The sequence below is a fragment of the Anser brachyrhynchus genome, assembly GCF_964034855.1.
Source record: "Anser brachyrhynchus genome assembly, chromosome: 12".
Taxonomy (NCBI): Eukaryota; Metazoa; Chordata; class Aves; order Anseriformes; family Anatidae; genus Anser; species Anser brachyrhynchus.
In genome coordinates, this window is record NC_137707.1 from 10676683 (window position 1) to 10691398 (window position 14716).

The window sequence follows — 14716 nt, forward strand, 5'->3', positions numbered from 1 at the left end:
AATCGTAGCAGGAGTCATGTGTTACTAATCCCTTCAGTACTGCAGTAGGTCTGTAGCAAGCTAATACACACACCTCTCCGAGGTCCTTGAGGGGTTATAATGCTATTCCTAAGCTAAAATATAATCTCCAAAGCAGTTTGAATTGGAAATGAAAAAACTCTACTTTGTTTCAAATTAACATCTCACAGGAATTGTACGCTGGCAGTGCAAATAGTGAGTGTAAATAACGAATTTGTCTGGCTTTCTTCTGCGCTGGTATGGAAAGGACACGATGCTGCAGATCCCCGCAGCCAGGCCCCCAGCCCTGCCAGCAAGGTTTGTAGGGCTGTTGTCCCTCCCAAAGTGCTTCATTACAGAAAACTCCACCGAATGCAATGAACTCTGTTCTGAAAGGTGGACAGAGGAAAGGTGCCCAGTCTTTCAGATACCCACTTGGTTCTAGGTAGAGCTCAGTCAGAATGCTTCCCTCTCCCACTACTTGCCACTTCTATTTAAAGCAACTATTACATTTTTCAAAGTTTTTTTCAGATGATTGCACAATTATATGACAGTGATGGTTGTACCTCCCTGAAATACCCTTCTTCAGTTGTCCTGAAGGTGTTTCATTTGTCTCTTGTATAGGGTTCCTGGCTACTCTGAATAAAAACACCTTCTCCCAGAAGATCTGGAGCAACTGGAGTGAGCTGTACTTCCAGAGGTAGGTCACCAAACAAGTGACTGCCTAGCCAGATTCTCTCCTTTATGTCTGTATGAAGCAAATGTACATTGGAGTTTGCTTTTATAAATTATTTTTTCTGTTCAGTTTTAAATGTGTTAAGGTTGGAAAGAGGACAGAGTTTAAAGAGTTTTTGAGCTTTTTTATATGTGTATATATGGACACATAAAGATTATGTTCCTAACCATTGGGTAAAAGTTCTATTCACGTGCCAAACGGCTCTACATCATGAGATTTTAAATAGTTTTTACAACAAGGATTATGAGTGGTTTCATGTATATGTGTGGGGCCCTGTCCTCCAACATTATAGCTTAACTCTGTGCCATGTGCAATGCGGTTCATGTAACGTAGTGGGGAGGTTCGTGATTCCCAAATGCTATTTTCTTTTCCTAAAACTATATGGAGAGTCTTTGTCTGGGAGTCATAACCAAGCAAAAGAAAACCTGAGGAAAACTGTCAAATGGTCCCTGTAAGCTAGGAATTAAAAACCTTTGTCACATGTGAGGGTGGTTTTAATTCTGCACTTGAGGAAACAACAGGCAATAAAAATTCTGCAAAAGCAGAAAGAAAACTACCTCTTAGCTCACACTGTGTCTATTTCATTGTGATGCTACTATGGTTACTTCAGGAAGACGAAAATAGCCCTCACAACCTTGAAACGGAACATTTTGCTGTGGCAGTTGAGTGGGTTCCTTTATTGACTCAAGCAATTTTCGTAACTGTGTACATCTGATTGTTTTCACCTAATACTAGCTCTCTTAATCCTCCTAGCCACGATGACTAATTTGTTTCTTATTGAAATTTTACAAATGCTTTCTCCCTAATGAGAGATCACCATCTGTTGAGTCAAGGTACTTTTTCACTTGGACTATGTCAGTATATCAGAGATAAGTTATTTCCTGTTGTTCTTGATTTGAAATGCAGCAGCTAATTGAAAGGAGATGCTCTGTAAGTAGGTTTATTTGGAAAACAATGTTTTTTCCTTCTCTAAAATGCTTGTTACATTTTCTTTCCAGCTGAAAATTTTCTCCTAGGATACATAATAAAGCAAACTGAAATAAATATTTGCATTTTATTTTGAAGTGCAAATTTCTAAATGAAACGGAATAGAATTTTTGTTTGGAATTCAATTGTCATGTTATGGCAGTGTATAAAGGGAAGCTGCTCTGACTGCTGGAGGATTATTTGGCGTGGGTGTACACAGACATAACTGTTACATGAGACAATCTGCATGGGCTGAGAGGTCTGAAACAGGGATTGAACCCCCCCAGCTTCCATGCCATGTGTGCCTAAAGGGAAAAAAAAAAGCCCTGCTGCCAGCTGAGAGATCTCCTAGGCATATATTAGGGAATTAAAATATCTGGGGGCTTAGTCGTCGCTTAAAGAGGAGTGAATTGTTGTGGTGTAATGACAGGTGAGGTAAAATACAAGTGGAAGCCGGTGTGTAATAAGGATTTGCAAAGAGTCAAGAGCTCGGATGTGTTTAGCAGGTTCTTGGGGGATGCAAGCCAAGTGTCTGGGGTAGATAGTGCCTGCTCAAAGGCAGCATGAAGGTATGTTTATCAGTATTGCATAGGAGCATTTATGTAGGGTGGTGAGCGTTTTCCCTAGCCTTGCACTGCTTGGCTTCTGCAAGTTTTGCATTTTGCCAAGGTCAGCTCTGGGCAAGGTGTTCAATACCACCCGCAGCTTTAGCACAGCCGTGCTCTGAGAGATGGGAGTGTGTAGATGCTAACAGAGAGAGCGAGGAGACAGACATGGTCTGTGCTCAGAAATGTGGCTGTTTCATTATGTGCTGCATACAGTAACTGGAGGACTGTGTGAGAAAAGAGGTGCATCCTCTTTTTTTCTTTTAATTCCCTTTCTTCCCCTTCTGGCAACATGTAGATCCCATCAGCTCTTTCCAGATTGTCATTCACATGGAAACTGGGAAGACCCTTGGACCACAGAAGAGGGATAAGTATTTTCAAAACCAGGAAGGTCTCAGAACCTGGTGCCCTTTTTAGTCTTCCCAGCCAAAGGAGACATGCACACAGGTGTCTGGGGAGGTGTGAGCTGCTGGTTCCTCATGGGGTGTGATTGCATCCCCCTCCTCCCAACCACCTGCTACGGAGCCGGAGAGATGCATGAGACATGTCCATCCCCAGCTCTGTGGCCCCATGGACCCTTCTCCCAGCAGTACCCCCAAAAAAAAAACAAACAACAAAGTATGAGCAAGAGATTTATAAGTTGGACTCTTCCAGTGATGTGGTTCATCAAACTGCCCCAGGAGCCCCCAGCCTCTCCTGGCTGAGTGGCAGTGCAGGGGTGTAGAGGGCAGCAAGGCACTGCAGGGGGACAGCACACAAATGCATCTGCACTTGGGGGGGCTGCTGCTGTGTTCCCACCACCTTGTCTCCTGCCATGCCAGGAAGGGCTCCTGGAAGCACAAGCTCCTGGGCAGAAAGGGAGAGGCGCCCAAACCATCCTGGGCCGTAATGTGTGATGAGGAGCTACTGAGCACCTTGGCACAGGTGCAGCTCTCACCTTGTGTCGGTTCAGCACAAGGCTGTCTGGCAAAGGACCACAGGTCCCCATTTACGCAGGGGAGCAGAGACCAGCATGATGGTCACTGTACAAGCAGCTGGGACACCAACATGGGATCCACAGTGCTTCCCTATCTGTATGCTACTGTGCTCCACAAATTCAGGCACTCCAAATTTCAGAGTCAGAGGAAACACGTGGATTTTAGAGCAACTACTCAGCCTTTTAAACAGAAGAGGATTTTCAATAGCGAGCTGTAATGAGAATCCTGAGTAGGCATGAACTCTCTTTAAAATCGGTTCTGTGATGGTAGTAGAGTGAGAGAATATTACTATTTGGTTTGCTGTTATTCAATTATTTTTAAGCACCTTTTGTCAGATTTGTAATAAGAACAGATAAGGCAACTAGCTGCTAGGCATACTTTGGTGCTGTAAATATCGGAGATCATTAAATGTCACTGGGAAAGTTCCCGTTGTTACATTGATACTCCATAGGAATGGATATACTTTATCGACTGGGTGCATTTCACATCAGACGTGGTTTGTAACTCCATCTGCATTCAGTGAGGGGAAGGTAGACAGAGCCTCAAAACTCCTGTCCCTTCCCCCCTCTTTTTGCTATAATATAGAAAGGCATAATGATGCCTGCTCTAGACAGTGGAACTATTTGTCAAAAGTATTTGTGACACCAAGGAAAAAAATGTCTTCTGGTATTTCCCTCCACAGCACCAATGCTTTGGCTGTGCAGTTGAGATCCTTACGAGCGTTAGGGCTGGTGAATGAGGTTCAGCTAAATAAACAGCAAAGATAATATAAAATGGGGTTCTTTGCCTGTGTGGTATGTTTGCCCTGTATCAGGCAGGGTTACTGTAGTGCCATGGCCAGCCTTGGCATCTGCATGCTGTGTCTCCTCTGGGTTGACACCGACCAAGAGTTCTGCCTGGGGGCTGTGGGCTGTTACTGCAGGCAGCAATATCTGCTTTCTTTACTGAAATGGAGGGATTTGCATCCAAAGAACCTGACTGATGCTCAAAGAAATGGATGTTAGTTTTCTGATGCCATTAACATTTAATGGTTCTGTTAGAGATACCAGAAGAATTAGGTTTTAACTGTAGATCTTGTGGTAATGTCAAAAAGTAAAGGAAGGCTGAGACTAAATAGGTGCAGAGATCGCTGGCCTGACTAAGACTTGGTAAGACTAATTTAGAGAGATTCTGCGCACACCAAAGCATCAGTCTTTGTCCTGACACCAGTAATACACAACTAAGTAATTCTTGATTTCTTGCTGGTTTGTTCTTACAGTTCCCATTAATGTAACATTTCTGCGCCTCACAGTCTTCATTCAGTGTTTCATTCAGTTTCTCCAACACTGGTCTGAAGGAAAGAAGTAATTGCATTTATTTTTATTTTATTATTCCACATAAGGGTGCATTTTTGCACAGGGAGGAGTTACATGATTTGCATGAGATCATTTAGGCTATTTCTTACAAACGTGATAGCTGATGCTGGTTTTCTTATGCCACAGATAAAGGCTGTAATCATGAATTCGTTAGCGATAGATAAAATTAAACTAATATTTTACACATTTTTTCCTGAAGACTTGTTCAAGTTTTTGTCTTTTAAACACAAAGCCCATATGGAATAAAATGTGTATCTGAGGGGTATTTCCTGCTAGTAATATTACTAGAGTAGCATCATATATAATCTTAATTCCATGAAGCTTGAAGAAACTTGTATTAAAAAAAAGAAAAAAAAAAGAAGAAGAATTAAAAAGAAATGCTATTGTAATGCAAAAGGTGACCTGTGAAAAGTCAAGGCTCGAGTCAAGGGACTGGGGGTGCTGCCATATGCTGTAGGTCTTGTTCCACACCTGCAGCCTGCTGAGCACTGCAGCTTTCATAGCAATTAAGGGAGGTCTAATTCTTCTCCGTTCTGCACAGTGTTTGGCAGACTGCTTAGCTTTGGATTTCATTGGTTGCATCATTGTAATATCCCTTTCAGACTTCAGTTTTCTGATGATAGCACATCACTAAATGGTTTTCTTGCTCAGTCATACCCTGCTTTACTGGGGTTGCTTGGGGAAACTGCACAGTGTGCAGCCCTACAGCTCTGCGTCTGGAGCTCCTGGGGCTGTGCGAGTATATTGTCCTACGTGCTCAGTTTGATTAAAAAATTAAAAACCTGCATTTTCAGATCTAGGGTTTCATTAAGCTTTCATTAAACTTAGGTGGCAGCAGCCAGTGGTTACAAACAGAAGTTCCCAGCAGATAGTTCCAGAGAGGCTGAGCTTCTCTGGTTTGCCCACAGCGGGAGTTATCCCCAGGATAAACTAGATCAACTATGCTTAACCTGTGATAAAAGATGCTTAGCAAATCTGTCCACAGAAATAGCCAACAACCGAGGTTCAATGGTCTCCTAGGACTTTTAAGGAAATAACCATTTTAATAATAATTTCTGCTTTTATCACCCTGCAATTATTTCATGATGAAGAAGCCTGGTGGTGGCTTAGCCAGGAGCGCTGAGGCGCACGCGGAGCCAAGCAGACTTCAGGCTGCCCACAGTGGGCTGACGACAAGTCTGCCATTCAGATCAGGACGATAAAGAGATAAGGTTTAACTCCTGCTTCCATCAAGCTGTTTTGATATTGATGTCCACACATCTAGAAAGCAAACTCCAACCTAGCTACTGACAGCTTCTTAAATCTTTCACAAAAATTCCCTACCAAACCACAAGGCTGTACATTTACAAACTGATTATGCTCCCCTACCCCCAACTCCGGTGCTGGCAAAATCCTCCAAAGCTTAATTCTGACTATTTGCATTTCCTGAGCCATCCATGAGTGCTCCATGGTTTCGCTTCATACACTTTCAAGAAGCCTGTCACAGGCACGGTGTTCTCCAGTGAAGCAGATGGGAACATTTACATTTGGTGCTCAGAGGTTCTGCTTTACGCCCGTTCTTGGGAATTAACCTTGCCTAATCTCTGTGAGCACTTTTCACTGTGAGCCATCCCACCACTGAAAGAAACCGCTAAGCTCACATTGTGTAAATATTTGTATTAAGCTATCCAAATTTAAAATCAAGACCTTAAAAATAAAATAGTTACTGACCTTTCAGCTCATTTATAATTAAAACCAGTTCTAATGTTGTGCATATAAATAATAGATAGCTGTTTTCACAGATCAATGCCTTCTCCTGCTTTATAAGAAACATTTTTAAGTAAAATTATTGTGCTTTTAAGTTTAATAGGAAAATTTGATGTGTTAGCAACTATGGGTTGATCTCTGTACATTTTTCAATTGTAAATTGCACTTTAAAAATGCAAACAATTATTAATATTGATTTGGACTAAAACAATATTGAATTTCAATATATTTCTGGCTCTTTTATGAATTACCCTGCGCAGCCAGTGTGATTATGATGAAAGAGTATTTGCACGCTCAATTTCTTTTCAACAAGAAACCTTGAAGAGTGCTAGTTGTGTTCAGGCTGATAATGATAAACCCATACATTCAAGGAAAATAAGACTACCTCAAAATCTCAACTGAAGCATAGTGAATGAATATTTCATCCTATCTGTGCACTTCTTCTATCATGCTAGCTAACTTTGGTTATGAGCAAATATTGAGAATTTGTTAGAATACAGCTCCGTGCCTGAGCCCTCAGTTTTGGCTGTGCATCACATGCAGTTATAAAATGATGTAAATCCATCATTGCAATTTCCTGCGACTAAGTAAAGAGACGAATATATTCATGGCCTCCACTGCTGTAGCACGCCAATTTATTTAAGTGCCATTAAAACCATGTTTCTATTCTGCGGCTGGAACAAACATTTCCTGGCTCTGCTGGCCGAGGTTTTGAGCTTTTCCTGAGACCTCAACTATAATCTAAAGGCTGTTTGCTAATTGCTTTCGGCGGCATCCCAGAATCTCCCTGGAGGCCTGATCGCGGGGACAGCCCTTCCCCACGCGCTGCCGCGGCCGGCAAGGTCGCTCCAGCTGAGTGCCCTCATTACGGGCCTGGAGGAGTGGGTGGCGCAGTGTCCTGCCGCGAGCAGAGGTGCGCGGGCAGAGCTGTCTGGAAAACAGAAAGCCTCGCCTCCAGGGAAACAAGATGTGTATTGAATCAGGACAAAATGTCAGAGTGAAATTTTTTGTAGAAATGGATTTTCAGAAAGAATTTAATTTATTGGGACCTCAAGTGGAGTTTTCATTGTGCTTTGCTGCTCCCTACGTGGATGCTATGCAGAAAACTGCTGAGAGTTTCCAGGCCCATGGAGGGCTCTGATTCTTCCTCTTCACCCTCTTCCCCTTACCTCACATGTCAGGAGGGCGCAGACTGGGGCTCAACTTCAGCAGCTCCCTAGGAAGCAGCTGCAAAATTCACTTTTTGCCAGAAGTGGAATTGCGAAGCATTTCTCAGTGCAGGCAGCAGCCGGATGAGCCATCATTTTTATCCTCCCAGTGAAAAATATGTTTTTCCAAACTTTCTATTTCCACACAGAAAGCTTCAGATCTGTGAAAAGGGCATTTTCTCACTGAAAATCCTTCTGCTAGAGAATTCCCCAACCAGCTCTTTTTCTGGAATTTACTCCCACATAGACTGAAAATAACCCAAACTTGGTGACTTTCCAGTCATGTTACAAAAGCTAATGTTTTGCTAGAGTCTCTGGTGACAGCTGAGGTGTGCTGCTTCTGCTAAGAAAGGGGTAGGTAGTCAGCCAGCAAGTGTCTGCAGGGCTGGTCTGAGTGCTGCTGGGCCTTAATTCAATTGTGCGTAATGAATGATTAATAACATTTATGCACTTAACCTTGAATAGGGTTGTAATTATCTTGATTATAAAATAAAATCCAGAAAGCATTTATGGCATTTGCTATTTTTAAACCTTGTTGTTTTGGAGAGCATGATTCAAGAATTTTGAACACTTGAAATCAGCACAGTAGAGAAATGAAATGAAGCATGCTGTTCCTTTATGGTACCTGGCATAGGTGTTCTCTAGTATGATTTCACCCTTCTGTGAGTAGAGTAGTGGGTATGTAACAGCAAATGCCTTGTGTTCCTTCATTTCATGGGTAATCTTGTTTCACAGTTTTATGCTCATATTCCCATAAAATTATAGTCACCTCTCTCTCTTTTTTTCACACTGGAATAGCATTGTGGCTTTGATTAGAGCCAGTCAATTTTCTTTGCCAAAATGGCTTCTTAACAAAATGGTCCCTTTCAGAAAACCTAATCTCTGGTCAGAATTTTGTGATGTAAAAGGTGTGTTCCCTGGAACAGCTTTCTGCGTCCCGTATTGCCAATACTAATACTGTGGATATTACTATAATTTTACAATATATACATGTTGCACGATCCATAGTACATTGATAAAAAATCCTCTGGTGGACTCCAGTCTCCAGGGAAAAAAAAAATGGAGCTGTATCAGTTTGATGTGGTACACAAGTAACGGTGCCTCTCAACAGACAAAAGTTGAGTTTTTAAGAAGGAAGGAAACTGTTCCTGTTAATTTTTCCTCAGGTTAATCCAGGTCCTCCCTAGTCACTACATTCTCTTTGGCTAGATGAACTTTGGATACACCACAGATGTTGTACCTTCCAATCCCAACAGCTGCAGCTCAAAGCTAATTCTGCGTTGCCTGAGAACAGGCATAATCTCGTGGCTACTGAGGATCCCCCATGGGGTGTTTTTATTGAGCAAGAGAAAGCATGCTAGCTGTCAGGTGATGGGGTCTATTACACTATAAGGATGTACTCCTAATAACTCTCCATCCTGGCTTTACTAAGTTGTATTTCTCAAGAAATTCCTTTCATCGTCCTGGTTTTAGATAAGGAATTTTAGCATTCTCTGTCCTCATTCTGGTTCGTGTCAGCCAGGGGATGTTTCCTGACACTCTAAGCTTGTCCCAAAATTCTTGCTTAAGTTCACTGCAAGCAACTTGTGGCTCCTTAGCACCTTTCTCTCCAGACAGATGCCTGCTCATCCTAGCAAGAGGGAAATATCCCGAGCCCATATCTATCTGTTAGTAATTATTGTATGTTCTGCTGCTTCATCAGATGACAACTCATGGTTTACAGTGTGACTCCAGTGGAGAAAAATCACTGTCGGATTTGAGGAAAATATACTTCTTTGAGTCAAATCAGGCTGCGCATTATTTCTATCCCACTTGCTATTAGCAGTGCGTGGGTTGATCACTAGTAGTAAGCTGTGGTTAGAACAGAACCGAAGCTTTGCTGCTCTGGGTGTTACATGTTGCTGTAAAAGTTTAATCTAACGAACTAGAGAAGCCATTAGAGGAACCCCTGTGGTTCCCGATAGCAATGTTTCAGCTCTGCAGCCCCCTTCAGGGCTAGCAATGACTGGAGTTTATGTACATTCACCATGGTGAAAATTACACTTTAGCCCATACACTAACTTGCTGTGTGGACCACAGTGTTAGATCCCCAAAATACTGTGGTATAACTGTGGGTTAAGTGCACCATTTATTCTGGACTTTTCCAGTTTTCAAATAGCCCACTCCATTATTTTTTTATTATTTATAATTTTCCGTTATATGTCTTTACAGATAAATCTCCCATCCCTTTTCAGTAGCACCATGACTATTATTAAATGTTGCATTGCAACACAGAGAGGGTCTGAGACCCTTTCAAGCCCTGAGCTCTGGTTTAAACATGCTTCCAGCACACAATATGTGAAGAAAGCACTACAGATTCTTTCCCACATGTATATACGGTAGCTGCTCTAATATCATAATTTTGTGCAAAATATTACTAGAGATCAGTAAAACATAATGAATTGGGAGCATCAGGAGTAACATATGTAAACTGTGCATCTGATGGTTAATGGTTATGATGTATTTGTGTTTTAGAGACCTACTGAAACATAAAAAATGCTATTTTGGTTTGCACTATTAATGGTAGCTTCCTTGTTGCCTCCATTTATCTTTTTCTCCTTCTTGCTTCACCCTTTTTTTTCTAGTCTGCCGATGTATAATGAGCAGCTTCCTGTTAAAGTATTTTAATGTCAAAGACATTCAAGTGATAACCCAGGGGAGCTGGGGGAAACGCAGACAAACAGTAACCATAGGCAGAGAACAGGGACTGTGTGGTGGAGGAATTTTCAAGCTGAGTGTATGTGGGCAATTTCTAAACTGTTCCGAAAAGTATCTAAGAAAACCAGCCTTGTTGTCATAGACTTATTTATCTGTTTAGGGATTCAAAAAGCCCAAGCTGAAGACCTGTTGGAGGTGGTGAAATGCATGAGCCATGTCAGCACTATCACCTGGCCTCGCTCTTGCAGCTCTTCTCAGTTCAGTTACAGGAAAAGGTGAAGTTGGGCAAACAGATCCCTTCCTGTTACAAGGCTCTTGTACTATTTACTTGGCCAAGTGTTTACCACTGACCAAAGCACTGATTCCTAATGATCATCAGTATCTCTTCACACTAAAAAAACACACTACAAAAATGAAATCATCTTAGTAGGGAAGAAATACACGATACTACAAATGAGGTTCTGAAGCACAGAGTGGAAGTAGAGCATGATCCTTTCTGAGCCGGTGGGCTGTTACTTTGGTGAGATGTCTTAGAGTAACTGGTGACTGCACCTTGAACAATTAGCAACTGTTTTTCTACTGCGTTGTGCTGCTGACTGTGGATTTGCTGCCCTTCAAGATGTTATGACTAATACATAAAGGGCTGCTCCAGACACTCAACTTTTCACTAGCTAGAGACTTAAAAAAAAAAAAAAAAAGGGAAAAGAAAAAAGCCATAAATTTGTCTTTGGCTGTCGGTCTCTAGGCATGTAACCTTTACTGTATATGCCATGCTGGCATTCGTTGTCTCGTCTGCACTGTGTATATCAGCCTCACTTCCTTGCTGTGTGCATTGCAGTCTCTTAAATCCTTCTGCATTTACTCTTCCTCCTCCTCTCCCGTAACTACAAAGCTAAATGGGAACAGGATCTCTTGCAAAAAGAATCCAAAAGGGTCTAGGCAATATTTTGTGCTGAATTTCTCTCCTTGGACCTTTATATATCATTGGTGTATCCTTCAAGACACCTTTGGGGTTTTGAAACCAATTTTCCATCATCATTAGTGAGAAACTTCATTCTTCCTTTCATTAATGTTTGGTAGAGGAATGAGAAGAAGTGCTGTATACGCACACTCTTTTTAACTTGATGCCATATGCAAATAATTAAACAAGGCACAAAAGCAATGGTTAAAAATTCTGCAAAACTTCCTCATTAAACTAAGCAATTATCTGCAAGAAGAGAGAGATCTGAACCCTCTCCCTCCATATCCATGAAAAAATCTTCACATCTTGCAGATGTTTCATTTTTGCCCAGGAGGAGAAGAATCACATTTAATTACTGTCAGGAGTGAGGACAACATGGTGGGTGCATAGATGGTGACATTCAGTTTGTGTCTGTCAGTGAGGTGGCTGTGACTTTGCATGTGATCTGTTTGGATATTGTATGCAAGATCACACCTCTATGCAAAATTGGTGGCAATGTTAATTGAGTTCCCGTGATGTCATGTGCTGCTGTGCAAAAAAATGATTCATGGAACTCTAGGGCCATGATTTCCTCATTAGTGGCTGTACAACTCAAGCAGTTCATACCTCCAGCCCTCTCGTCCTGCCTGCTGCATTACATTGGCATAATGTCCGTGAGCTGGGTTGTGAAGTGAACTGAGCAAACTGATTCAGCTGAGAAATAGTCCATCAAAAAAGAATGGCACTGAAGGAAAGTCACGTTTGTGGAGACAAGTGTATTTTCAAAGCACAAAATCAGAGTAAAACCCTGCGTGTTCTAGTCCTGCAGTACAGTTTATCTATTTAGTCACCTGCACGGTCCCTGTCACTTTAATAGCCAAGATTTTCACAATCTGCAGTTGTGAAAACAATGTTGTTGTTCCCATTTTACAAATGAGAACCCAAGGCAGAGAAAGCTGAAGAACTCACTTAGAGAAGTGGGAAATCTGGGGACAAGGAGAGGTTGAGTTTGGATTTTCTACAGCTCAGGTTAATATTCCAGCTACTGAATCATCCTCCTTTTCTTTAGTTACTGGAGAATAATGAAAAAGGTAAAATGTTTATTTTTTATATAAGAGGAAATTGAATATGCAAATCTGAATACGAGAATAGAATTTTTTAAGCTTACAGGCAGAAGTTGTGTAAATCTGCCAAGAACTTCAGTTAAGCAACTGTTTCACAGTAGATAGGATGTAGGTTAGTGGTTTCAACAAATACACAGATAATTAACTGAAACTTCCTTTGTTCTAGCTGACAACATAAAAGCAATGCACGAAACAGGAAAAAATCACTTGGGAGCAGTGTGGCATCTTTCAAGGTTTCCAGTGTGAGACACACAGGATTACATTTGTGAGGTTTTCAAGTGCTAATGAAGGGGTGTCAGGGTGGCAACACAAACCCCAATGTATTTGCTGAACAGGCACAACATGAGGAGTAGCCCAAATCTCCTTTTTCCAGACACCAGCAAACAGTTGTGAAGGGAAGACCACACACATTGTCTTCTCTTTCATTGGTGGTACAGCCTGCTGCAGCGAGCAGGTCCTGGGCTGCTACCCGCGCTGTGGCACAGGAAGCAGTTTGTGTGCAATATATAGCCAGGATGTCACTGCTGTCCCCGTGGAGTGCCCTTGCAGGTCTAAATGTGTGCAGAGAGGACCTGTTCAACAAGGACCATAAGACGAAGGGAGTTAACTGGCTGGCAAGCTCCTCTTTTCCTCACTCCCTCCAACAGCTGGTAACAGATGAGCAAGGCACCCTATTAGTTTATTGCAATAGCGAATCCTGTGGTTAGTGGGATGTGAATTGGGGCGGCATCTACCAGAAAGTAGGGAGCACCCTCACCAGCTTCTCTCTCTGTCTCCTTGCACCATATTGCTTTATTAGTAAAGTTAATTTTATTTAGCTTTTGTAATGGCAAAGACAAAAGCTTTGTTTCTATAACAAAAAGTTTTACAACCAAGCAAGTAGTGAGCGAGTTCACCGGTCAGGGCTGTGAGGTGCTCAGCAACTTTTTTAGATTAGTTCCTGATAGGTGTTTTATGAAGAGCAAGGTTAGCACTTCAGGATAAATGCAATTCTGAAGTTTCTGGGAGGAGCTGTAAAGTGTGTCTAACAGGCAGCAACAACAATCAGACACCAGCACTGGCAAAAGAACTTGCTGAGGTGTTTGTTGCTGCAGCCTTGTTTGCCAAATAAGTTGTCTGTAAACTCTGCCATCATTAAAATTCTCCGCAGTGATAACAGTACTTTCCCTGGAACATTTTGTTGAAGCTTGCAAATGGAATTATCTACTCTGACTGCTCTTTTGAGCAGTGTAAATCTTCAACAACAGTCCTAAATAAACCTGTGATATACAGTACATGGAACACCTAGTTTTATAAATATCTCTGCAAAGGAACGCTAGAGGTAGGAAGAATAAATTACAAGCAAGAAAATGGCATTTTAAAATGTACTCTAACCCTGTTTGCTCCCTGTCTCTCTCTGCACCATTTCACATTAACTTAGCTCTAGCCTATGGAAAGGCAAAGGTCACAACTTTTATTTACATAACAAAGTTTCTAAATAACAAGCATTAAAGGAGTAAACCTTTGCAGGGAAAAAAAAAAGATATGAACAAGAAATAATAATTTAGCCTCTGTGGCCAGAAAGATATCAGCACTGAGGAATAATATGCCACTTTAGCAGAAATACATAAACACTATCACCTGCATGCACAAGAAACCCCAGAAACACCAATGTCCCTGCTGGGGAAAGAATATCTCATTTCAGTGGAGGGACAGCAAATTACTCTTTGTTGCCTTGGAAGTGCTCAGCCAGTGGCACCTCACGCCATGTGCAGGACAACTGTGTTTCTGCTTCAGGCTGTGACTGCTCCTCAGAAATTTGAAACAATTTCCACAAACTTGGGTGTCATCCCAGGCATGAAGTACTTCTTAATCCAGTCCTAACTACTATGGTACGTAAATGTCCAAAGCTGACTTTAGTGCCCAGAAAGGGAAGGAGATGGTCAGCACTGGCCTTTTGAGCACCCACTGTGATCTCATGTTTTACAGCCCTGCCACGTCAGTGAAGTTCAGGCTGTTTAGAGATGACCAAAACGCTCTGCCACACCCCACTGCGGTGATTCAAAAGTCTGCTCCACCTTACAGCACGTATAGGAACAAGGAACTGCTCCTCCTCGCCCATTCCACCCCAGCCCATCTCATTCTTGCACTGCTCATTTTGGTCAGTTTCTGAATGAATGAATCTGGTCGGGCAAAAGACACTATAAAGTTCATATGGGATAGCGATGGTCCAGGTGTCTTATTGCAGAGCAGCTAACTAATCTAACAGATCTTATCCAGCAGAAACAGTTGCATTACACTGTCCAAAGGAGATTAATAACTGTAACCCAGTACAGAGGTTACAGTGCTGCTGTACCCAGTTAGCTATGCTATGCTACGCTATCGT

General features: G+C 42.0%; 1 protein-coding gene across 1 annotated transcript in view; it reads left to right on the top strand.

Annotated features, from left to right (window-relative positions):
* Positions 1-14712, top strand: part of LOC308176684 (uncharacterized protein) — a 182640-nt gene extending 167928 nt beyond the window's left edge. The window contains exon 5 of the transcript XR_013938475.1: positions 622-14712. The gene's annotated coding sequence lies outside the window, so the exon portion shown is untranslated. The remainder of the gene's footprint in view (positions 1-621) is intronic.
* Positions 14713-14716: the final 4 nt, after the last annotated feature.